A 25223-nucleotide genomic window follows, 5' to 3' on the forward strand; every position below is an offset into this window, starting at 1 on the left:
TTTAACATTTTTTAAATTGTATTTAAATTCAATTTAGTGTTTATAATACACTATATAATACAACTGTTTTTTGTAAGTGCATATTATACACTGTATAGCACACTGTATAATACAACATAGTGTATTACTAGTTTCAGGGGTAGAATTCAGTGATTCAGCAATTATATATAACACCCAGTGCTCATTATATCAAGTGCCCTCCCTAATGCCCATGACCCAATTACCCCATCCCCCCACCCATCTCCCCTCCAGCAATTCTCCATTTGTTCCCTATAGTTAAGAGTCTCTTATGGCTTGTCTCCCTCTGTTTTTATCTTATTCTATTTTTTCCTTCCTTTTCCCTATGTTCATCTGTTTCTTAAATTCCACATATAAGTGAAATCATATGGTGTTTGTCTCTGTCTTATTCTGCTTATCATAATACCCTCTAGTTCCATCCATGTTGTTGCAAATGACAAGATTTCATTCTTTTAGATGGCTAAGTAATATTCCATTGTGTATATATACTGTCTTCTTTATCCATTCATCTGTAGATAGACATCTGAGCCCTTTCCATACTTTGGCTACTGTGGAAATTGCTGATGCTTAATACTTTCTAGCAATAAAGTACTTTTTAATTAAGGTATGTACCATTTTTAAAGACATAGTGCTATACTGCATGCTTAACAGACTATGGCACAGTGTAAACATAGCTTTTATATGCACTGGGAAACCAAAAAGTTCACCTGACAATCTTAATTGTGATATTTGATTTATTGTGGTGGTCTGGAACTGAACCTGCACTATCTCTGAGGTACACTTGCTAACTTATTGGGTGCTACACCCTGTTTTAGTTGTTGGGAACAAAACAGAAAAAAAAAAAGTGCCTCAGAAAAATGAATCCTCTTTTCTCATCTTTGGATCACAGCTCTTCTGTGAAATCTTCCTGTGGAATTTCCCCACCTCTCTTTCCTCCTGGCCACTTCCCAACCCCACTAGCTATACTAAAGCCAGAAGGATCCTTTAGCATGCAGACTTGATCATGGCACCTTTATGCTTAAGCACCTCAGTGTCAGTGACATCTTGCCACAAGACATCCTAGATGATCCTGCATAATCCAGCAGGGACACACATCAATTGGCTTTAGCTAGGTTCCTACTCACTATCCTCAGTGAGTATGGGGCTGCAATATGCTGCTCTATGATTCTTCAGTTCACTGAATTCTTGCTCAGGAGTTCCCTACCCAACCAGAATGGATCCTCCTTTAATAAACTCTAAAGATCTCCCTTTAAAGAACTTAACCCAATTTGTCATTATGCAAATACATTACTTCATTAAGGTCTCAATTTCCAGTTTCTATGTTAGCTCCTTGAGATCAGAGCTTCTGTCCACTTTATTCATTTGTTGGAAACTCAAACTCTGGGAGGAGGCTCCATAGCATTGTTAGATTGAATGGGTGAACGACAGTGTGAAGGACAGAAAAGATTGACCAATCCTCTAGAAGTGATTTTCCTTAGCCAAAATTTGAGTTTAATTGTAACTAGAAATGAGAGATCCCTAATTGGGGTGTGCCTGGGTGGCTTAGTCAATTAAGTGTCTGCCTTTTGCTCAGGTCATGATCTCAGGGTTCAGGATGGAGCCCTGAGTTAGGCTCCCTGCTCAGCAGGGAGTCTACTTCTCCCTTTCTCTCTGCCCCTCCCCTCCTCCACTTCCTACTTCCACTCTCTCTCTCTCTCAAATAAAGAAATAAAACTTTTAAAAAAAAAAAAAAAAAAAGAAAGGATCCCTAACTACTTATGAGTCTCATTTGTTTTCTGGTCATTTACTATATATCTATAGAGTGAAAATTTACAGTGGAAAAGTCCTTGGCATTTTCTTCAGGGAAGAAAGGGAGTTAAATATGCAGCACTGAACTCCTGGGTAGAGGGGAAATGAACACAACAAACACATCACAGAAAGGAAGAAAAATAAGTCATGTATGATCAGCAGCCAAGGACAGAACTTGAATTGAATAGATCCTGTATCACCAGTTAGACCCCAAGACATGGCCTTGACTGCATCTGTTTGTAATCACAAACCTTTATCTTAACATTTTCCCTAAGCTCTTCTTTTAGGCTTTCACTGTAACTCAGACCAGTGAAACTCAAAACCACCAGGTGATGGCAACTGCCCTGACGAGATCTACCTTGGATCCAGACCACCTAGACTTTCTGACCTAAACCTGACCCATGCCTGCACAGATGGACCACCTAGTGACCTCCTGAATGACCTATAATTCCCTTTACCTCATTATAATACTAAAATCTCTGCCCAGTGAAGAGCCTCAGCCTCAATCACATAACATACTGTATATGCATAGGCATGTTTCCTTGAGGCACCTGTGTGACCTTATGTCCACCTCTACATAGGATGACAGGGCTTCCTGATCTAAATATTCATCCTAACACTAAACAAAAGGAACTTATTCATTGTCTCTCAGGAAGCTATCACTTTGGAAGCTATTCCCTGTGACCTCCTTATTTGCTGCAAATGAAAGGTTTTTTTGTGGGACAACTTAACCTAGTGCAGTTTCTGACTCACCACCAAGGAGAAAACTCCTGTTTCATTTGCACTTGACTCTATAAACAGAAAGAGTTAGGGGTCCCTGGGAAAGTGAAGACAAGGCATAGGTTTCTTGACGTAAGAAAAGCCATTTTAGGGGTCGCCTGGGTGACTCAGTCAGTTAAGTATCCATCTCTTGATTTGGTCTCTTGAGCCAGCTCAAGATCATGAGATCGAGGCCCTCATCAGGCTCTGCACTGAGTGGGGAGCTGGCTTAAGATTCTCTTTCTCCCTCTGCTCCCATATATGCTCACTCTCTCCTTTTCAAAAAAAAAAAAAAAAAAATCATTTTAGACTCCCAGCCATCCTGTAATCTATCCCTGATCAGTACTATTTGCCCAAAGCACATTTCTTGCAGAACTTCCTGGGATACATTGAAATTGTGGAATGATAGAGCCCAGTAGATAATGATTTTAAGGGAACAACAGAATGTTAGAACAGCCACTATCAGGCTAGGAGATAACCTAATCATATCAGGGACAATAAATCAGTGGTAAAAGTCCCAGTTTGGTTCAAAAGTAAAGATTGACCTGATGTACATTCTTGAATTATCTTTGTAAGATTCATTTTTTTTTATCTTTGTAAGATTTAAACCCTTTTGAGCACTCAAATACCAAACCAACTAAAGCCAGAGAATTGATGATGTGACCTGGATCCTGTGACCTTGACTTGGACTTTGTCACCTTAAGATGACTTTTACCCCAATTCTATGCTGAACTGCCTATCGTGCAAGCACCCTTAGTTTAAAACCTCCCCAATTCTATTGTTCAGGAAGACACTACTTTGGGAAAGATCCCCAGTGTGCTCCTTTTTCTTGCAGGTAAAAACCCTACCTTTTCCTATTCTTTGCTTCGACATCTCCCAAGAGTCAAACCCAGTTTCAGGTAATAAATTTTCTCTGAATACCACTTTCTGCATTAGTAAGCTTACCTACAGCTCAAAATAGAAAGGGCATGATCTGGGAAGTCAGACTTTCCTGGGTTCAAAGACAGACCTCATCACCTCCAGACATTGTACCCAAAGGCAAAGGCAAATAGGCAATCCGAGCGTCTGCCAAGCTTATCTGTTCTGAAGACTAAATGAGATAACATGTCTAAGGAATTAGCATGGTGCCTGACACATCATAGCTGCCTGAATAATTGTCATTAGAATATTTTATGCCTTCAATGAGCCACTTAATCCACGTAAACAACCCGAGGATGGCCATTCCCAATTCTCCCTACACTCTTGAGCACTGATTCTTCCAATGGAGTATCACCAGTGATTAATGCCACTGGACCATTTCAGACTCAGCATCAAAACCTGAACACATCATTCTCCTTCCCTTTTTCGATGTCACCCACACCCTCTGGCTTGTCTTGGTATACCAGAGTAGTTAATGTGAGTGTTGGACTCAGAGGGACATGTGCTCAAATACTAAGAGGAATCTTGGCCAAGTCATTTATATTCTCCAAACTTTATTTTTCTTAATCTTTGAAATTTAGACAGTAAGAGTACCTCCTTGACTTACTGAGAAAATTAATACATGTGACACACATTGTTTTACACATGGTAAAACTAAATGAGTTATATCCATTCAAATCATTATGATTAACAATAGTCTTCATTTTTGATACCCCTCTCCACCTTGCATCCCTCAAAAAATAACAGTTGCAAAGCTTGTTTCAGTCTTCTGTGAACCCCTTTTTGTCTTTGTCCTCAATGACAAGGATCCACTAAAATTACCATTACTGTGTTCTCCTAACTGCTCTCTCTGATTTTAGGCCATCCCTTTCATTTCTTATTCTTTTACACTGGTATTTCTCTTTATAGCAGTTACAATCTGCAGTGAAACAACTAGGTATTTACTTCTCTGTCTCCTTCCGCTCAAAGAGAGTACATCTGAGTTGTTTCCTTATGCTTGCCTTGTACCTAGAAGGGTGGCCCAAAGAGACTATTTGTCATGTCAGGGCCAGAGTGCCTTCTTGGAAGGTGAGTGTGGGACTAGGCACAGTGGATCCAAATCCACTGCCCATTGAAGGCAGTGCAAACACCCCATTTTGGCCATCAAGTCCCTCCCAAGCAGACCCCTGACCTTACCCTCTCCAGCCTCATCAGCATTCACCACCCCAACATCCTAAATTCCTCTTCTTTTTTTTTAATTTTTTTTTCTTGCTTATGCTTCCCTTGAATACCCTCTGATTCCCTATTTGCATTATCCAGTTCACACCTGTCCTTTAGCTGTCATGCTTTCTCCTAATTCTTCAACAACTGGCTTAAATACCCCAAATATTCCCTGATGCCTCTGCGCTATAAATACCCTCTCCCTTTGTTGACATCTCATACCTTAGCATTTTGACCTGTACTGTTCTTCTACCTCTTACACTTTGAAAACCAGAGCCACCACATCTTTTTTTTAAACCCTCCAGAGCCCAAAGGGTGGATCAGAACCAGAGTAAATTCTGTCCCAAGAAAGAATTCCCAGGATTAGGATGTAAAGAGATGAGTCGTTGGGGGAAGGAAGGAAATGGCTTCTTGTTATGCCCTTGAACGCTCTGTGTTCTTCCTTTCTGTTTGAGCCTCCCAGCTCTGACTTGCTTAATATGACAAAGTATACAAGCAAGAACAATAGAAGTCCTCATATCACTGCTACTAAATCTTCTTTTCTAACCAGACAGCTTGCAAATTGCTTTTCACCCACTCACCTGGAGTGAGTCATGCTCTCTGCCAGGTAAGTGAGGAAGGATGCTGATCACTCAGTTTACCATCTGACACAAAAGGGGCTTTTGATTTTCCTTTTTTTTTTCTTTCCTTTTCTCTCCTTTCTATTTTTGTTAGCCTCTGAATCTCTTGCTTCCCTTTTCTAAAGGAGAGGAAAGAAACTTTTTATACAGATTTTTAAGGATAGTTATCCCACATTTCACTCTGATGAATACTAGCCTTGTAATATATTCTTTTGAACATAGGAACACCAGTCCCCCACCCCCACTGCCTCTCATTAAACACTGACATGTCAGGAGGAGTCATAGTACAGTTTATTAAGGACCCTGAGAAGTTTTGCTATTAAAGAGAGACTATGTTTTGATTTAAGCCAATGGCTTCTAATTCGTTTGAGTACAGAACAAACATTCTTTACTCCTCTGTAACACTGATTATCTCAACATCCTGCAGAATCTGTATCTGTCCAATAACACACAGTGTCCATAACACTATGGAAGACAGTGATACTGTTTTCCTGGCTAATACTTTGGGATTCTAGCATCACTTTTCACATCTTTTCCCCTTCTTGGTCATGGCAAGTCAGAGAACATGAACTGGATTATCAACTGTAAGGATGTTAGCTAGATCATCTTTGGCTTCTGTGAAGCTTCATTTCCTCACCAGTAAAATGGAGTTAGGTACTGGAGAATCAAGTAAGACTGTACACAGGAGAGTGTTTTAAAAGACTTAATATTGAATTAAGGTAAGTAATTTTATTTCTTCTAATTTTTTTTCATTAGAAAGAGAATAAGCTATTATTTCATGCAGTCTTTAGTTTTCTCTTTTTCAATGCCTTCACACCTTTGACCACATAGCCCTGCTAACTGGCATGTCCTCTTCCCTATGCAGCTTAGCAAGACTGAGACAAATACGAATTCCTGGCGAACACCAGGCAAGCCAAACTAAAAAGTTAGCCTCCCTATTACAAGGAAATGAGTTACAGCTCCCTACAAACTGAGCTTCAGTTAGTATTGCTTTTAAAGCATATACTTTCCAATGATAAATTGGAAATTTATCTCTTTAACAGACACCCCCACAATAATCCAAGGCAACAACTCAAATAATTGGAATTACAGGCCCAGTTGGTAGCTCAGAAGATATGGAAGTGACATAACTGGGTAAAAAAGCCTTTTGGTATCCTTTGTACTACATCTAAGTAAGTAGCCACCTATTGCTACTGAATTCTGTCCCATAAGGAGTTTTGCAGAAGGCTGTTGAGATGTTAGACTATTTGAGAAATGGAGTCTATGATGTCACAAAAGTCAAGTCCACAAAGCTGAGAGACAAGTGGCCTCTAAACCAAATAGGATATGTTGTTCTCTCCTAAATTCCTACGTTGAAGCCCAATCCTAATGGGATGATATTAGGAAGTGGGCTCTGGGAGGTAATTATGTCCTTAAGCTGAGCCATCATGGATGGGATTAGCATCCTTATAAAAGAGATCCCAGAGTGCTCTCTCATCCCTTCAGCCCTATGAGGACACAGTGAGAAGACAGAGATCCCTGAACCAGAAAGCAGGCTGTCACCAGGCACGAATCTGCTGATGCTTTGAGTTTGGACTTACCAGCCTCCAGAACTGTGAGAAATCAATTTCTGTTGTTTACAAGCTACCCAGTGAATGATATTTGGTTATAATAGCCTGCACAGACGAAGACAGCATATTTGTTTATTTTTACATTGAGAAGTTAGGTTATCTTCAGAAAGTGCAACAAATGAAGTGTTTATATGATTCAGCTTATCTTTCCAGGACTGCTAGACCACAAAATAAAGGGATATGAAAAGTACTTTTTCATCATGAGAAGCAAATACAAGACCAAAGAAACTATGATGTCTGGGAAGGATCTTTCATAGAAACATTTTGATGTAGACATGAGTGGTCTTTAAATCCTCTTCCAGACATCATCCCATATTCCTCCTGTCTCAGAACTCCAAGGCCATTCACTGAGATGTTCCTGTGCTCATGCACTGCATTAAGCAATGACTATACAGATATGAGAAACATCTATTTCCTTTTTCTCAGTTGGATTTTGGTGTCATGCTGGAAAATTGGACCTAAGTGTCACTAAAATCCAATGTAACTCAAGATACAACTGTAGCCCAAGTGGTTCTTTAGGTGCCTTTTCTAGAATATTGAAGCAGAGTCTTTGGATGAATATGTGCTCTTTAGTGGGACAAGATGGGGAGAAAGCATTCAGGAAGAGTAAACAGCTTGAGGAAATGCAAGAAAACATGAAAACATTTGATTGAGGGATGGGGATGAGGATGAAGGGCTATAAGTAGTTTAAGTTGAGCTGAAATCTAGAGTGCAAGGAAAGAAGAGAGAAGATAATGTTAGAGATAGACACAGGCAGGCATCAGATCATGGAAAATCAGTTTGCTCCTAAGTGATTCAACAACTATTTACTGGCTACCCAGTATGCACAGAGTGATGTTCGATAGGATATGGCTGATGATCAAGTCGGGTAAGATTCCTTACCTCAAGGAGCTTAAGTTAGGAAGACACACAAAGCAATAATACAACAATTAAAATATATACTATAAGTGTTAAGCAGGAAATAAATAATATGCCAATGCAAGAGTAACATGGGGGCAGCTCCTCTCAACAGACGAAACAGAAAAGGTGGATTTTTAAGCTATGACCTGAAAGGTGAGGACACAGCATGGGAAATAACAGGGCAACTGCAAAGATCCTGAGGCTGACAAGACTGGCATGTTACGGCGGTGGCCCTCAAACTTGAATGTGCCAACAAGTCCCCTGGGAATCTTATTACAAGGCAAATTTTGATTCAGTCTTCATGCAGTGGGCCTGAGATTTTGCATTTTTAACAACCACCTGGGTGACAGTGCTGGTCTGGGGAAACAAAATGTTAAGAAACTGAAGTCAAGACTGTGCCCAAAGCTTCGTGGTGAGATTAACACTGTCCATAACAGTGGAGAGGAAGAAAGAGGTCTGCTCAGGTCTATCACAGGTCCCATTGGGAAGGCTATGGTTACCAGCAGGACTACAATTTTTTCTCTCCTGTAAGAGAGTGGTGGGGGAGGGTGAATGTGAGGGCATCTTCCACGAAAAAAATAAAAAAGAAAAGAAAAATTACTGAGTCAAATTTCCTTTTTCTAACAACATAATCCCTTGCAAACAAACCAATGTAGTTTATCTATCTAGTTCCATTATCTATGGAATGTTTGTAGCAGGATGTACCTAACCTGTGTGACATTACTTATATTAAACAAACCTGCTGGCATCTATCAACTTATATGGTATGATTTCCTAGAAAACATCTTGTAAGCTCCATACCCATCTAGGTTCAAAATAATGATATCTCATGTCCAAAATGGCTTTCTCTATGTAGCCACATAAATTATTTACAGACTTAATTTATTGCCCTGAGTCAAAAGTATGACCTGAAGGTAAGAAAGGACCCAGGGAGTGGCATTGGGACTTCCAGATCTCTCCCTACTTTACCTGTGTCTCATAATTATTAGTGACTCTGGGATTCTGAGTAAAAAGCCTGTTAGTGGGTTTTACGGACTGAATAATGTTCTCCTTCAAGTTCATAAGTTAAAGCCCTAACCTCACTGTCAAATGACTCTTCTATTTTGAGATGGGCCCTAAAAGAGATTATTAAGATTGGATAAAGTCATAAATACAGGTTCCTAATCTGACGGTATCATTGGCCTTGTAAGAAGTGAAGAGTCACCAGGAGTGTATGCAGATACACAGAAAAGGCCATGTGAGGACACAGCAAGGAAGTGGGGTCTACAAGCCAGAAAGAGAGGACTCACCAGACACCAAGCCTGCTGGCACCTTAATCTTGGACTTTTAGCCTCCAGAACTGTGAGGTAAGACATTTCTGAGCTCAAAGCTACCCAGAGTGTGGTGTTTTCTTGCGGCAGCCTGAGCCTACTAATACAATGGGTAAAATCACTGATGTGTGCAAATCCAGTTTGACAATCTAATCCTTTCTGTTCACTCATCATTGTAGAAAAGTTGCAAAATAACCCTGTAGATAGAATGATGGCTCAAAGCAGTCATACTCTGCTCAGGATATGTTGGGAGCTTTTGAAACGTACCATGTCAAGGCCCTAGCCAGAAGGGTTCTGATTGAATTGTTCAGGGCCTATACATCAGTAGGTTTTAAAAGCTCCCCATATGATTCTTCTATGCAGCCAAAGGTTTGAAAGAGTGGCTTAAATTATATTTTTAAAGATGTTTCTGGAGATCCTGGACATAGGGATTGTATGTAAGATATCTATAAATAAATGTGGGTCACAAACCTTGGATTTTGTCCTCCTCAGACCTGATAGGTGAAAAAAAAAAAAATACAGCACAATTTCCCTTCCTTTCAAACCTCTAACTGCTCCCCTCTGTCAGAGCACCTGATTTTCTGTGGGATGAGAAGCCAAGCAGTTCTGTAAGGGCCACACATCCTATCAATGCCTGGAACATCAGGCCCCTCAGTAATTGCCCATTTTAATGAAAAAAGTAACTGTTAATATATATACATTATTGAAATGCACTCTCCAATCTTTCTTGCCAACCTGCACATTTCTATAATAAGCCATTTGTCCAGAGCTCAATTATTTTGTGATGTTTGATTAAACAAAATCAGTACCAAAATAATTCTATTAGGGTTAATTGACATCTTCTCCGAGGAAAATTAACTACTTTGTTGGTCATGCTTTTAACAACAAGCTTCCCAGATTTCAATGGCCATATCTGAACACAGTTCTTAAGGACTGCTCAGAAGATTGAAAAAACCTTACAGATTGCTTTTACAAAACAGTTACCATGTCGACAGATCAAACACTTATTCAGCCTTATAGATAGCACTGTAATATTCATAAAACTTGGCAGCTAGGATTTAACTATTAAAGCCTTGTAATTAGTTTCTTAATCCAGAACCTGAAAATGATAATAGTTTAGTGCCCAGACTAAGTCAGTAACATTTAGGCAATGTAATCCCCTGAAATAGATAAACTTTAAATTCTCTTAAGAAATATCCGAGATGAAGATGAAGTTAGCTTGGACCTGAGCATAATAATAATAAATTCATTGCTGCTGCTGTTGTTGTTGTTGATTACTATTCTCTTCCATCCCATTAGGAGTGGTGCTAGAATTGTGGAATTCTCCTATGTCCCAGGAGTACTCTATCAGTCCTGGAGGCCTTCACATCTTTTCTTTTGCTTTTTTAAATACCAGGTCAATATTTTTACTTACAAAACCTCCTCAGACCTAAAACTTAGCCAGAAAAAAAATTTATTTAGCTATGTATGACCTATCATAAAGGCTTTTCTACTCTTCAATAATATAATTATTGGTGTTGAACATCCACTGAATGCTAGGCATTAAGTATACACTGTCTCCAATCCTCATTATAAACCATTCAAGCTAAGAATTAGTGCCTAGACTTGGTGAATGAGGAACCTGGGGCTCAGGTGTTAAGGTTCCCAGTCTACAATGTTTCTATTTACACCCTGGTAGCTATCAGGACACAAAAATGTATTTAGTTACAAATCTTTTAAAAATTCAAGAGGTACAGAATCACATACAAATATTTATTTATTTATTTGTTTGTTTGTTTATTTATTTATTTATTTATTTGTGAGAGACACAGAGAGAGAGAGAGGCAGAGACACAGGCAGAGGGAGAAGCAGGCTCCATGCAGGGAGCCTGATGTGGGACTCAATCCTGGGTCTCCAGGATCAGGCCCTGGGCCGAAGGCAGATGCTCAACCACTGAGCCACCCGGGAATCCCCCATAATCACATTCTATTAAAGGATGGTTTCCTTTCTATTCTTGCAGCCAACTTCCCAGAGGCAATCACGCTTACCAGTTTCTTGCACATGTTTCAGGGAATCTGTAAAAATATCTTCACTAATTGCAGTGCCTATGTTAATTGTCATGTGTTTCCCACACTCCCTCAGGAGAAAAAAAAGAAAGAAAGAAAGAAAAGCTCCAAGGGGTTCAAAACACTAATCATTAATTATTGATCCTGCTTATTTCTAAGCATTGCTCCTTCCTCACTGGACTCTATGGCTGAGGTTATGCTCAGTTATAAAGACAGCTGCCTTATTTGTAAATGGATAGCTTAAGGGAACAGAAAGGAACTTTGTATATTCATGCCCCACTCAAAATTATTTTTAGTAATAGTAATAAATTATTTGAAGATGGTTAATGAGCTTAAGTCCTTTACTGTTATCAAGTGTTTAATGTGATCTTTGGTTACTGTTTTCATGAGCAAACTTGGGTCTATAAAGATGTCCAAGAGTTCTAATAGCTCTAACATGTCTTTCCACACCCTCTTTCTTCTTTCTCTCCATTTACGAATCTCTCCATTGTATAGAGGCCAGCCACATCTACCCTTCTGTGCATCCTTGACCCTGGCCGAAGTACATCTCTTTCTCTGACCCAGCTCAGGGCCTGTCTTTGCCAGAAGGCAGAGAAATCTCAGAACTTCTCCTCTATGGACACAGGATGTCTTGCTTAACCCTTCATTGTGGAATTACCATTATCTCTCTGAGATTTTCATTTATATCTTCCTATAAATTCTCCTAGGCCTGGAATCCAACATAAAGTAGGTACAGAGGAAATATTTTGTGGTGGAAAGCTTGCAGTATATTTTGGTATCATATAAATCTGAGACCCAACACATATTTTCCTTATCTTTAATTTTGTATTCTTAGGCAAGTCACCAGGTCTTTCAGAATCTTTATCTGATTCAATCAGTGAAGAAAGTGTCTCCCATAGAAATTTCTAGAAAGAGGAATGAAGATAAAGTTGCGAAAAATATAAAAGGTGATGAATACATGGTAATTTATATCCTTTTTTCCTCCTCCTCCAATACATGTTATTTTTCTTTTGAGTTGAAAAATATTGCCATTCTAATTTATATTATAAATTAATTATAGAATACATCCTCAACCTTCAAAACTAATTTAGGATCTGTCTGGATCCACCTGTGTCTCCCTGAATGGTTTGGCTATCCATGCAGTTGAGGAAACAAGAATCCTTGGGGAGCCACCCTCCGTATTATCCTTCCGTTATCTAATCTATCTCCAAATCCTGTTGATTTTAACTTCTAAATGCCCATTCTAGCCACTTACATTTCTCACTCTCCATCTTTATCCCTAGCGAGTAAGCTCTCTTCATTTCTCATGAAACCCTAGATTCTTAGAAGGAACCCTGTGTTGGTTGGTACACATATGCTCAACTCTACCCACCAGATACAGAGAGATGTTTCAAAAGGCAAGTCTAATATAGTCACAGCAATCCCACTCTTCTCTGCTTAAAACTCATAAAAGTGTGTGCTTTCAATGCTCTTAAGCAAAAGACCCTAATTCTAACTGTGGCCTTCAAGACATGCTTTGTTGGCCTCATCCCACATGATCCCCTTAGCTTTCTTCAAAGGCTTATGCATATCTGAGTTCTTCAAGCACATTTGGCTCCCTCTGATAGATTCCTCTCGCCTAGGCTAGCTTCTGCTCCACCCTCCAGCCCTTAGCTCCCAGATCACTTCTTCAAGGAACCCATTCTTCATCTTCCTTTTTGGGGAAATTTCCTTTTAATGGACTTAGAGCAATATGCATTGCCACAAATGTAGTTTAATATGGTATATGAGTGAGCATTTGATCATCATCTGTCCCCCCTACCAAGTAGCACATTCAGTGAGAGTAAGGGCAGTGTATTGGTTCACCACTGTGTCCTTATCAGTCAGCACAAGGCCTGGCATAACACAGACAAGCAATACATATCCATCAAATCAGTATATAAACTATCACTATATATAACCGCAGGTAGGAATAACTCAGTGCTTACTATGTGCCAGGCACTTTGACTGGATCATAATAGATTTTTATAAAAGTATTATACCTCTTGAACCCTACTTTAAAGAGGTGAAGATAACTCAAACATACAGCTTAATCTATGTTAATTATCTCAAATGTTGATTCCCCTTTAAACATTTCATACTGATAGAGTGAGGGGCTGTTAGTTCTTTCACTGTGTTGAGCAAGGATTCTGCTCCTTCACTACAGTTGTCTGCCTTGGACATGAGTACCAATAAGTGCAAATACTTGCCAATTCTAGATTCTTCCTGCCAAACAGAAGACCTGGGATTCAGGCAGTCATATTAATGTTTTATTTTTCCATTAAAACTATACAGATTGTCAGGACTAAGAGAAACCTTGGAGAAAAGCTAATTGTACCTATCATTTTATAAGAGAGAAAAGCCACAACAGCTATTTGCAAAATTTGAGTAAAAATGAAAACTATGCATCTCTCCTGTTAGACTTCTGGTTAGGAGGCAGGCACGAGGAACCTGATATAAAGGGATGGTAGGACATGAAGTGCTACTCCAGTGCTGATTAGCCAAGGACCAGGTGAAATTTCACACTGACATGGGAGTGGACATATGGCAACAAAGGTAGGGTAGTGTTTTCTGCCTCTCTGACTTAAAATTCTAGTTCCTTCAGGTCTTGTCTGTCTTGTCTTACCATCACTAATGACAATCCCAATAATTTCACTGTAATGATATGCCTGGAATAAACTAATCAGACCCTGTACTAAATGTTATTTATAGAGTACATCAGCTATTTCATTTCGCTGTTCACAAGACAGTGCTGTGTTATGTCATCCATGTTTTAGATTTGAGAAGAGTGAGGTGTGGAAAGCCTGGATCACTTGCCAAGCTGGCAAGTGGCAGAGGCAGGAGGAGACCTGGGCAGGCTGACTCCAGAGCCAGAGTTTCTAACCAAAGTCATTTATTGGGTGACACTGTACCTGACCACCCTGTTTCTCTACTTCTCCCTTGAGGCAGAAAACAATGGAAGATTCTTACAGATACCCAGCTACTCCATGCTTAGTCTACCTTGCATTTATGCTGTAAGCAGAGCAGTGTAAGAACTCCAAAACTGCCTGTGTGTTGTCTGCCTGAGGAATAAGGGAGAAGGTGCTAGAAATGGCCACAAAGATGAATGGACAGTCTGGGCACTTGAAAGACTGAATGGAGCCTAGGTCTTTCCATCACTGCACCAGCCCCAGTCCCCACTGTCCAGCCACACTGACCTGTGACTAAGAGAGGAAAGAAACTATTATTATGCTAAGCATTTGAAGTTTGGGAGTGGCTGACTTACCCTAACTAATTCAACAGTGTTGGTGTCCTCCACTGATCACAGTTACAATTTTATTTGTATGTTATTCATTTACTTCTGTCTTCTTTGCTGGATGGTAAACTCCCTGAGAGCAGCAACCAAGTCTGTTTCATTCACCAACATAGCTAGTAGCAAATGCCCAGCCTGCAGCCATCACATCAATATCACCATAACAAATATGGTAATATTTGTTAAAGGAGTCCTGGAAGGGTGGGGAGTGAAAGCAGCTAAGTGATCAGGGGCACATGGTCACAAACTGCTCCCACTGCCAGTGATATGGGAACTGTGCTAGTATCTTTAAGCATATTCTTAAATGAAAGCTTTAGATTCAAAGATTGTATATATTCTTCCCCAAGAGAGGTATTAGTATAAAATTAGAATGTAGCACCTAGAAACCTGCACTGAGGCATGAGCCCCTCCCCCCCTCCCTGCTTAGCTGACTTATAGATTGAGAGGGGAAAACAAAGAGGAGGGTCTGTGGTTCCTCCATGCTATCACAGCCTCCCCAGGATGATACACTAAATGAATGGAAAAAAAAATTGCATGAGAGCCCACCATGGACCAGGCACTAATATGATTTGCCTAATCCTACATCAATCCTCTAGAGCAAGTAATGAAATAAACTATAACCATAATAATAATAATTCTAGTTTCTACCACTTTCAAACTATCATGGACTAGGCATAGCAATGTCATATATGCCTTAGACTTAAGTACATTTCATTATTTTTATGTTTTTAAGATTTTATTTATTTATTTGTTTGTTTGTTTGTTTGTTTGTTTATTTATTTTGAGAGACCTAGAGAGAGAGAACTCTGCAAGCAGGCAGAGGAAGAGAAATTCAAGCAGACTCTCTGAGCCTGGAGCCTGACATGGGGCTCAATCTCATCACCCTGAGATCACTACCTGAGCCAAAACCAAGAGTTGGATGCTTAACCGACTGAGCCACCCAGGTGCCCCATTATTACATTTAATAATTGCTACAAATCTATGAAGTATATGGAAGTAATGTCAAAGTTCTGATATTTACCCTACTTTCGGACCAGCAAGTTAGCTTGTCATGGTCTCGTGGATGCTGGCCTGGGTCAGAGATATGTAAGTTCTGGGTCAGTGACAAAGGACCAATTACTGTTCACAGCAATACCTATACCCAGAGTCACATTCTTTGTACTAGTTTCTAGAGTCCCAATTTCCACAGAGTGATGTGAAAAGGGGCCAGATAGATTCCATAAACACTGTAATTTGCATTACAAGTGAAGGACCTTGAGTTTAAGAAATTCTAGCAACTCACAGGGCCTGCACATACATGTTCTAAGCTCTGACACAGACAGACATTATTTTTATTTTCCTGGATAGAAAACAAATCTGTCCTCTCCTCTATAAGGAGTAATTTATATCTTCCACAGTGTGCAGTATATAAATATCTTTGGAAAAAAAAAAACAGTATAGAAAAGCTGAATTCATTTGTTCACAAAACCTGCAGAAATGTGACAGATCCATGGAGATTTGCTTGCCATTTTACGAATAGAGTAACAGGTCTAGAGTCTTAGAGTAATTTCCTCAATTAACTAACATAACTGGGAAGAAGATACGCAAGGATTCCAACTCTCCTCTAACTCTAAAAGCCACATTCCTAGCTACTATGCAACATTACCACCAGATTTTCTTAAGCAGGAGACCAGGGTTTAGAGAATTAAGGATTAAATCCCTTAATGCTGAAGGAGGTGAGGAATCTGGGATTTGAGTGGACAATATCCAGTAGTCTTCCCACTACCCCATAGCTACTGACCAAACAGACACCAGCACACATGAGTTTGCTAGGGACTCAGGGCAATCCAGGCAAAACGAACAAAGCAAGGAAAGATGTGAAGAGAAAGGGAAGCACAGCTTACTCAGGTAGGTGGGGTGGCCTCATCATGGTTAAGGGAGAGAGAGAGAGAGAGAGGAGGTAGAGAGAGGGAGGGTAAAGGAGAGGGAGGAATAAAAAGAGAGAGGTGAGGAAGAGAGAAGAGAAAAAGAGACAGAGGAAGGGGGAGGGGGAGAGAAAGAAAAAGGAGTTAAGAAGGTATGATTGGACTTGAGTGTGAAGGTTGGCTTCTACTTTACAGTGTGTAGGTTCTGGGCAGCCATGTAATTCAAATGAAGGTTGTGGGTACTGTGTTTGATAGGCAGATATTTTGGGGACAGACCTACCTCTCCTTTTCAAATGAGCTCACCTGCTGCACCATATCACATTATGTTTGTCCCAGCTACCTGAAAGCTTAGTGTGACATGGCAACAACAAATACATCTCACCAGTCATGGGAGATGTATTCATCCTGGGAGTGTAGGTGAATAAATTAAACACAAATTAAAATCCCATGGAGACACCATTGCTCAGCTGTCAGTCTGGCAAAATCCAACACTCTGACCACTCCTTCAGTGTGCTAGGCTGCCAGGAAGCAGCCACTCCCTATGTTGCTCCTATTACAGAGTTACTCGTTATGGCATTATGTGATAGCAAAAAGAATTGGCTACAATCAAGGGGTCAAGGAAGTGACTGATTAAATAAATTAGAGTCCATTCATATAATGGAACACTCTTCATCTATTATCTAAAAAAAAAAAAAAAATGAAGGAGATCTTTATGCACTCATATGGGAAGATAACCGAAATCTATCATTAATGGTTTAAAAAAAAAAAAGAAAGAAAAAGCAAGTGAGTATATTATGTCACATTTTGTGCAATGAAGGGGAGAATGGTGGTAAAAAAATAAATAAAAATAATTTCTATTTACTGGGATGTGCACATAAGAAAGAAACAAAGGGAATGTATAAAAGAGCAGTAGGGGTACAGAAGGTGTGGGGTGTTAGAAAGATGGTGTTATGTTCACTTCATGAGTTTCTATACCTTCTGGTTGTTTGGACCACTTCACTATACTTTGAAAACTCAATTAAAATGCAAACACTACAAATTTATGATCAAGGATTAGCTCTTCTGCAAGATCAGGATTGGGAAAGTTGGTCTTCTTGGATTTCACCAGGCAGTTTCATAAGCTGTTGGCATCATTGTCACTTGTGAAAACAGGATTGATTTCACCATCAGAAAGCAGAGCATGGATTCTACTGCTAGCTCCTGGATGTCTTTTCTCAATATCTTGCCTGGTTTGTATAAAATACTGAAAGCTCTTTCTCCCCACCCAGTTTCCTAAGACCTTTTGGGAAAAAGTTCCAGATTCTACCCATTATTGTCCTTCATTATAATAATCGAGGTGCTTCAGCTGCACCCATTCCTTCTCCCCTAATACTCACCCTACCCCAGAAGTATGCAGGGAAAGGTTCACAATTAGGTAGATGAGGGGGGGAAAAGCCTTAATTTTTATCAGTTGATGATTTCCATGCTATGAATACTCACAGTGGCTGATAACAAGTCAGCAATATGATGTCATGGAGCAGCACCACACATAATTATAGAGCATTTCCACTACAGAGATTCAATAGATGTTACATGACCTCAAGCATGGGGATAACAGTAAAATGCAGTAAAATAATTAGGAAGTATAAGTTTCAAGTATTTATTACTTTTGTTTTCAGTTAATTGAGTTGTCAGTTTATGACACTTAATTTTAATGTTTGTTTAAAAACTACCTCACACATTTCTTAAAAATTTAAGTCAGCTCTTATGAGCCAACACAATGGTGAGAACCAGGTCTGGCATGCCACTGCCATACCCCAAAGCTCTCTTCAAGGATATGTACTCTTTCCACACTGTGCTTATGAAGCAAACTCTGGGGAAATTGAATAAGACAACCCATGCTGGTCGATGGGCTACTGACAATCACTGTAAAATATTGAGCCCTACAAAGTTCCAGATACTATGGGAAATGCTTTCAATCATGATTCTATTTCATCTTCACCTTAACTTTACAAAGTTTCAAATATCATTTCCCATTAAGAAATGGAGAAAGAGGATTTTAGAAAGGAGGCATGCCTAGCACTGCAACCAAGCCAGACCCATGCCTGTTCTTGAATACATACTCCACTCCTTGGAAACAGCCTCAAGAGAGGATTTAAACTGAGTTGGACAAATGAACCTAGTGGTCAAGGTTACGAGAACTGAATAGATATTTAGACTGAGTAATAAGTGGCTCTGCCTCCCACCCTCCAAGCAAACACATTGTTCCTATTTTTGAAGATTTTTTTTTCATTAGGTTTTCCATTTAAATGTAGTCTGGATTTCTCCCACAGTAGTTATTTTTCTCACCTCATGCTCTGGAAATTCTTTGAATCCAAACTTGATATACCTTTAATTCTGCTTTTCTTCCTTGTCCTTGCCACCCATCCCTTCATCTTTCTTCTATGCATCTCCAACACTCTGCCTTCCTTGGGCTTCCTTTTGGGATCTACAGTCTAATCATTCTCTTTTCCAACTAGCTCCTAAGGAAATGATGTTGTTAGCCAAATGACTCACCTGACTTCAAGTCAACTGTATCTTTTTTCTTTCTTTTTTAAAAGATTTTATTTATTTGAGGGAGACAGAAAGTTCAAGTAAGTGGAGAGGGGGAAGGGAGAGGGAGAAACAGACTCCCCACTAAGCAGGGAGCCCAACTAGGGACCAATCCCAGGACCGTGGGAACATGTCCTGAGCTGAAGGCAGACACTTAGCCAACTGAGTCACCCAGGCGCCCCTCAACTGCATTTTCAAAAGCCAAAGGAATGACACTTCTTATAGTATGTATGTGGCTAAGGAGCAGTTTAGATCCTATATTTGTTTATTTGTTTTTGTCTTCTTGTTCAGTCCCCCCCCACCCCCCTTTGGGTACTAGTAGCTGTGGATAGGGTAGGAGGATCTTTCTTAGGCTGGTGTTTACCAAACTTGCTACACATTGGAACCATCGGGAGATCTTAAAAAAAATACTGACATAAGTGTCCCATCTTGGAATGTCTTAACTGGTAAGGGGTGGGGCCTGGGCATTGGGATTTTTTGAAGTGGCTTTTTGATTCTTATGTGCAGCACAATTTGGCAAACACTAGCTATTCAAAATTCACCCTATGGGTGGCTGTGCTGAGAAAGGCCACTCTCCCAAAGGGCTTTCTCTTCAATCTGGTATAGGACAAGTCCATTAATTAACAATTCAATTAACTAAATTTTCAATGAGCCCTCTCTTTCTACCTTAGGCCTGGTGAATTCACGATATTTCAAATTCATGAGATGCAATCTGATTTCGTTTCCCAGCATCTCCTTGCTTTCAAACAAAATAAAACAAAACAACCTCTCCCCCAAAAGAGATGCTTACTAAACAGAGTGTAACTCAGCTGGCAGTAGAGAATGTTTTTCAATGGCTTATTAAGTTACTCTAACAGACGCATTTACATGCAAATAATTAATGGACAAATTATAAATTATTTGTTTTTGTTCATTAAAGCAGAATCATGATTTATTAAAGCAGGAACCAAAACAAATGCTCTTATTGTACAAATGATCCATAGTCATTATAGAAAATTTAGAATATAAAAACTCAGCATGTATGTAAGAGAAAAATATCTCTAGGCTTTTCAGTATCCATCCAGTGGAAAATATGACTAATTCAAGGTCAGTGTTAATTCATGAATTCACAAGCTCTTGGGAAGAATTTACATCTTCTGCTGCGTATGCCTTTGGCCAAGCCAAGGTCACCCAAAGGCTTTGTTTTTCATTTGCTTTTGCATAGGACACAGCAGCCTTGAAGCTATATTACCTCCATTTCCCACAGCAAGCTCTTTTGTTTATGGACTGCTGAGAGGTATAAATACAAAGACCTGAATTATTCAACATGAGACAGCAACATTCAGGTAAATTCACCTGAGATATCTTTCTGATACTGGTCTATTGCTTTCCTTACTAAGTTTCCCTAACCAGCTTCAACCCAGGGCCATTTTCAGGTCTCTTTTAACAAAAGATCTAACCAGGATCTGAGGAATGGATTCACTATACAGCAAATCTACCAAAATGTTGAGTGTAGAATGCAGGAGGTTAGGCCTAAAAGAATTCACTGTACAGTTCTTTCCATTTTTCTGTGTGTTTGAAAATTTTCATGATGAAATGTTAGGGTCAGGGGGAGTCTACATCTTACTTTCCTATACTTGGACCCCCATTGCTCATGAGTTGAAAGTGATGGACACTTCTAACTCTATCTCAGTAAATTTGAGCCAAGTAAATAATGTTAAACATTAAGAACTAATTCATAATTATTAATAATCAATGAACCAGACACTGTGCTAAGCCATTTGTATACTCTATTTCATTCAATCCTACTATCAAACCCTTGAGGTAGATGCTAGTATTATTTTGGTTTGCAAAAAAGGAACTCAAAGCTCAGGGAAGAAAAGTTACTTGCCTAAGCAAGTAACCTTTAGAAGGCTCAGACCTACCTCATTCTTTGGTTTTATTATTCTGTCTTTTGGTTGAATTATAATGCACATCCATAGAAATACACAAATCATAAGTGTCAAGCTGTGAATTATCACCACTTGAACATATCCATGTAATTAGCACCCAGATTAGGAAACAGAAGCTCCCAGAGCCCTCAAAACTCCCTCTTTCTCCCTCCCCATCAGTGCCCCTAGGCCTCAAATTACCCCCTCTCCTAACTTCTAATGCCCTAGATTCAATTTGCTTGTCCTTTTTCTTGGTGTGTCCAAATTCTCAGGGCAAAGTTCTCTTTTTGCAAGTTATAGCATTCTCATCCCAAAGATTTCTGGTTTAAAAGTGAGCTGAACATGCTCTAAAGTGCAAGGTTTTCTTTTTCCTCTGCCTCCAGAGGGTTTCCAGGTTGCAGAAACAAATCACTTCAGTGAGACAGAAATGGTGGTTATGAGCAAAGGTATCATGTTTCACTCCTTCACTAGTGGAGAGATCTCTACAGTCTTGGAATTATTTCAACCCAAGATGAGTTGAAAGCTATATTTTAATTCCTCTTTTCATATGTTTGTTCCTTAAAAAGTTAACACGTGGTTAGTGACACAGAGCAATAGTAAATTGACATGTGTCCTCAATGTGTCAACAATTAGGTTAGAGATGAAAACAAAGATCTGAAGTAATTTCATACAGTGCTGTTGGAAGGTTTGGACTGATTTTCATAAGTGGGAACAGATATGTTTCCTACTTGTTGTGTAGCAGGCATAAGACTAAGCAATTTCTTTACATTGTTCTCAGTTAATCCTCAACCATTCACCACCACCCCCATCCAATAAATATTGTGCATTTCTTATGTGCTATGTACTAAGGATACTGTTGTAAATAAGACACATACTTTTTGCTAGCCTATAACTTATTATAGTCTGGGGCACACATTCTCAACAGAGGGCCACAATGCCCCCAACAGGCCAAGAATTTCTTGTGGGACGGGGGCAAAAAATATTAAGTGTGACAACGTTTTATGGCCCTCTAAGGGATCACAGTACACTAACTGATAGAATATCTGTGATATTAAAATACAATGGGGAGAGGAGAGTACAATTAGAAGGGGAAAAAATGTCAAAAATAATCCTGAAGGGACAGTAAGGAAACACATATAAGATGTGCTTGTCTAGAGGGAAGAACTACAGCATAATAGATCATGAGTAGTAGAAGTATAGAAATACAGGGATCTTTGAGAACAGGTAGTTATGAGTTCTTGTAGGTGATGACTTGGAAGTAACCTCAGGGTACTACCTGAAGGGATTCTTAGAACAACTGCAATCTTGAATTTACAAATGAGATATGGGGTTTAGGTAGGTTGACAGCTATCTGAGATATCCCACCTTGTAACTGAGAGGCAGAGGTGATTTCAGATCCAGGGCCCTTTCCACCTGATTCCAAGCCAAGTACACATATGCTTTCTGGTCCTATAAATGACAGAACTGAGATTCTATATTAGGTCTGTCTATTCTGGACATCAAGCTGTGAACTTGCTGCCTTCTAACTAATCAACTAAGAGCTTCATGTCTAGATTTCTTCTTAATGCAACTGTGGAATCCATACAACTGGCTTTTAATAGTGAAAACCTCTGATTTAAAGAAAATGTAATGTCTTTGCCCAAAGAGCAGCAAGCTTCAGCTTTCACTGGGTCAGCATAAGCCCAGGGATGAATCTGTGCCTCTCATTTAAAGCTAACTCAAGTGCCATTCCCAGGTCTGTATTTTGTCTCCTGTCCCTTGCAGCAAGTGCTCACTGTGGCTGCAGAGTTGGTGTTGATTTATGGCTTCCTAAAAATATATTCATAGGATTTTCTTTTTCTATTTTATTCTAGCCAATTCTCTCTTCACAGTTTCTTACTATAATCTTCCTCCATAAAGTCACAAGTATGGAGATTCCAAATTTCCAAATTCCTGCACTGCCATCTTACTTCAAGGATTTGAACCATTAAGCGTAATGGGCAGTTTCCCAGGCCTGTAGCCTAGTGGCAAAATTGCTGCCAAATCAATTAGCTTAATGCAAAAAAAGCATACACAAAGTGGCCTCACGATAGTACTGTCCTCTGTGTTTTCTTGGAGCTGGCCCACTGGCTGAGTGAGACAAGATTGGTTCCTTGGGAACTTCCTGGCTGGTCCCAACTTATATCACTGCTTTTTGATAAACTCCCCAATTCTCCTTCCATTGTTGCCTTTACTAACACCTATGCCTGTGTATTTTGTCTCCTTCTCATTGATTGAGACAAGTGGGTAGAGTAGTCACCCCTGTTTTCCAGACTACATAACAGAGACTTAGAGACATCAAGTTCAAAGGTCATATGATAAGTGGTAAAACTGAAAGGTCTGTCTCCTATTAACCTCTCTGCTCTGAACCTTTTATGTAAGACTGACTTCTCGACAGAGATGTGTGTTTCCGTAATTGCTTCTGGTTTATTCATTCACTCATTTGTTCATTCAATTATTCATTTGAACAAAAACTTAGGATACTTTCTGTGTATCAAGCAGTGTGCCACAATTCAGAACCAGTCAAGACGCCTGCCCTCACAGAGTATTATTTAGGGAGAGTGGGACAAGGAGCAAAGACCAAGAAAGTCAGTAGTTACATATTTACAGATTGTTTTTATTTGTAACTTAATTATAACTATCTACAAATTGCTATGAAGGAAACTATCAAAGAAAAAAGAGAACAATAGAGAGATAAGGTCTTGTTTAAGAGAGGTTGGGAGAGGCAATACATCTTAGAGGAGCTATTATTTAAAACTAAGACCTAAAAACAGAGATGGAGAAAGCTGTAGAAAAATCAGGGGAGTAGATTCTAGGCAGAGCAATTTGTAAGAGTATATTCTAGGCAGAGAGCAGTATATGCAAAGAGTCTGTGGTAGAAACTAAGTAGGATGCATAGAAGCATAGTGGGAGACAGGCAATGGATAATAGACAGCTGGCAGGTCTTGAAAGACCTTTATTATGGGTTGAATTATATCACCCCTAAAGATATGTAGAAGTCCTAACCACCAGTATTTTCCAATGTGATCTTATTTAGAAATAAGGTTTTTGCAAATGCAATCAATTTAGAAGAAGGTCATACTCAATTAGGGTGAGTCCTGTTCCAATACAATCCTGTAAGAAAAAGAAAATAGAGGCACACATGGGAAGAATGCCAAGTGATGACAGAGGCAAGAGATTAGAATGATGCAGTTGTAAGGCAGGAAAAAAAAAAAAGGCACAGCGAAGGGTTTCCAGTTACCACTGGAAGCTAAAAAGAAGCAAAGAAAGATTCTACCCAGAGACTCAGAAGGAGCATGGCCTTGCTGATGGCTTGATTTAGGACTTCAAACCTCCAGAACTATTTTGTTCGAATTTCTGTTTTTGTTTCAAGCTCCCAGGTAGGTGATACTTTGTTACAGCAAGACTGGGGAACTAATACAACCTTGTAGATGCCAGTAAGGACTCCAGACTTCATTCCAAGTGACCAAAAGCAGGACAAACAGGCAGCTGGGTAACGCTGGAGACTTGCAGTAGCCAAGAGAAAAATTGGTGGCTGTGTGGGCTAAGATTGTCATGATGAAAATGAAGACGAAGGGCTAGCTATGTTTTGATATTGAAGCTAGTATTTTTATGCAGGACTGTAGAAAAGACACAGAAAGTGTCTTAAGTCACTCAGGGGTAAGTTCTTAAAACAAATGCATTATTTATTCTGTAAAGTATGAATCATTGACTTGCTGTGAAGATTTACACAGTGCCCAGCCCATAATAGACATCTAATCAGAGCTGGCCACTATTGCTACTGTTAATATTACTATATCAGAAACAAGGCTGGTACAAAACCTGGCCCCAAAAGTGTGTACCATATTAAATTTAGTGTCAGAAAATGTGTGTCCAAATTTCCATTCTTCTACTTACTTTAAAAAAAAAATATTTGAATAGGAAATGTCTGATATTTCACTGTTTTTGACTAAGAAAAATGTCAATTTCTGATGGTATACCCAAATATCATATTCATACACAAAAGAAGATTTACAATACATAATAATGTAATAAGTATTGACCTCTAGCATATTGTCATTCAAGAACCGGAATATTGATAGACTCTTGTCTTTCTCTGAACCCATATCACTATGATGACTATCATTTGGTTTAATTCTAAATATATTTTTTTCTCTTATAAATATATCAACCATTAAAATGAGAACCACAAGCTCAAAATGGAGGCATGTATGTGAAGGCCTTATGTTAGCAAACCAAGACTTAATACCTAACATAACTGAAGTCCCTACTTTCCCCTCCCACCAGGAACATTACCTTTAATCAAACAACATGGAATTTTCTGGGCAACAGTAGTGAATTT

At 39.3% G+C, this 25223-nt stretch overlaps 1 protein-coding gene and 1 long non-coding RNA gene across 8 annotated transcripts in view; one reads left to right on the forward strand and one right to left on the reverse strand.

Annotated features, from left to right (window-relative positions):
* Positions 1-25223, reverse strand: part of GRM7 (glutamate metabotropic receptor 7) — an 849841-nt gene that overhangs the window by 163373 nt on the left and 661245 nt on the right. The window lies entirely within an intron of this gene.
* The window catches only part of LOC140611228 (uncharacterized), a 28960-nt gene continuing 27867 nt past the window's right edge, over positions 24131-25223 (forward strand). Inside the window, exon 1 of the long non-coding RNA XR_012012519.1 lies at positions 24131-24261. This is a non-coding gene — a long non-coding RNA (uncharacterized lncRNA). The remainder of the gene's footprint in view (positions 24262-25223) is intronic.

This window comes from Canis lupus, chromosome 19, assembly GCF_048164855.1.
Source record: "Canis lupus baileyi chromosome 19, mCanLup2.hap1, whole genome shotgun sequence".
Lineage (NCBI taxonomy): Eukaryota > Metazoa > Chordata > Mammalia > Carnivora > Canidae > Canis > Canis lupus.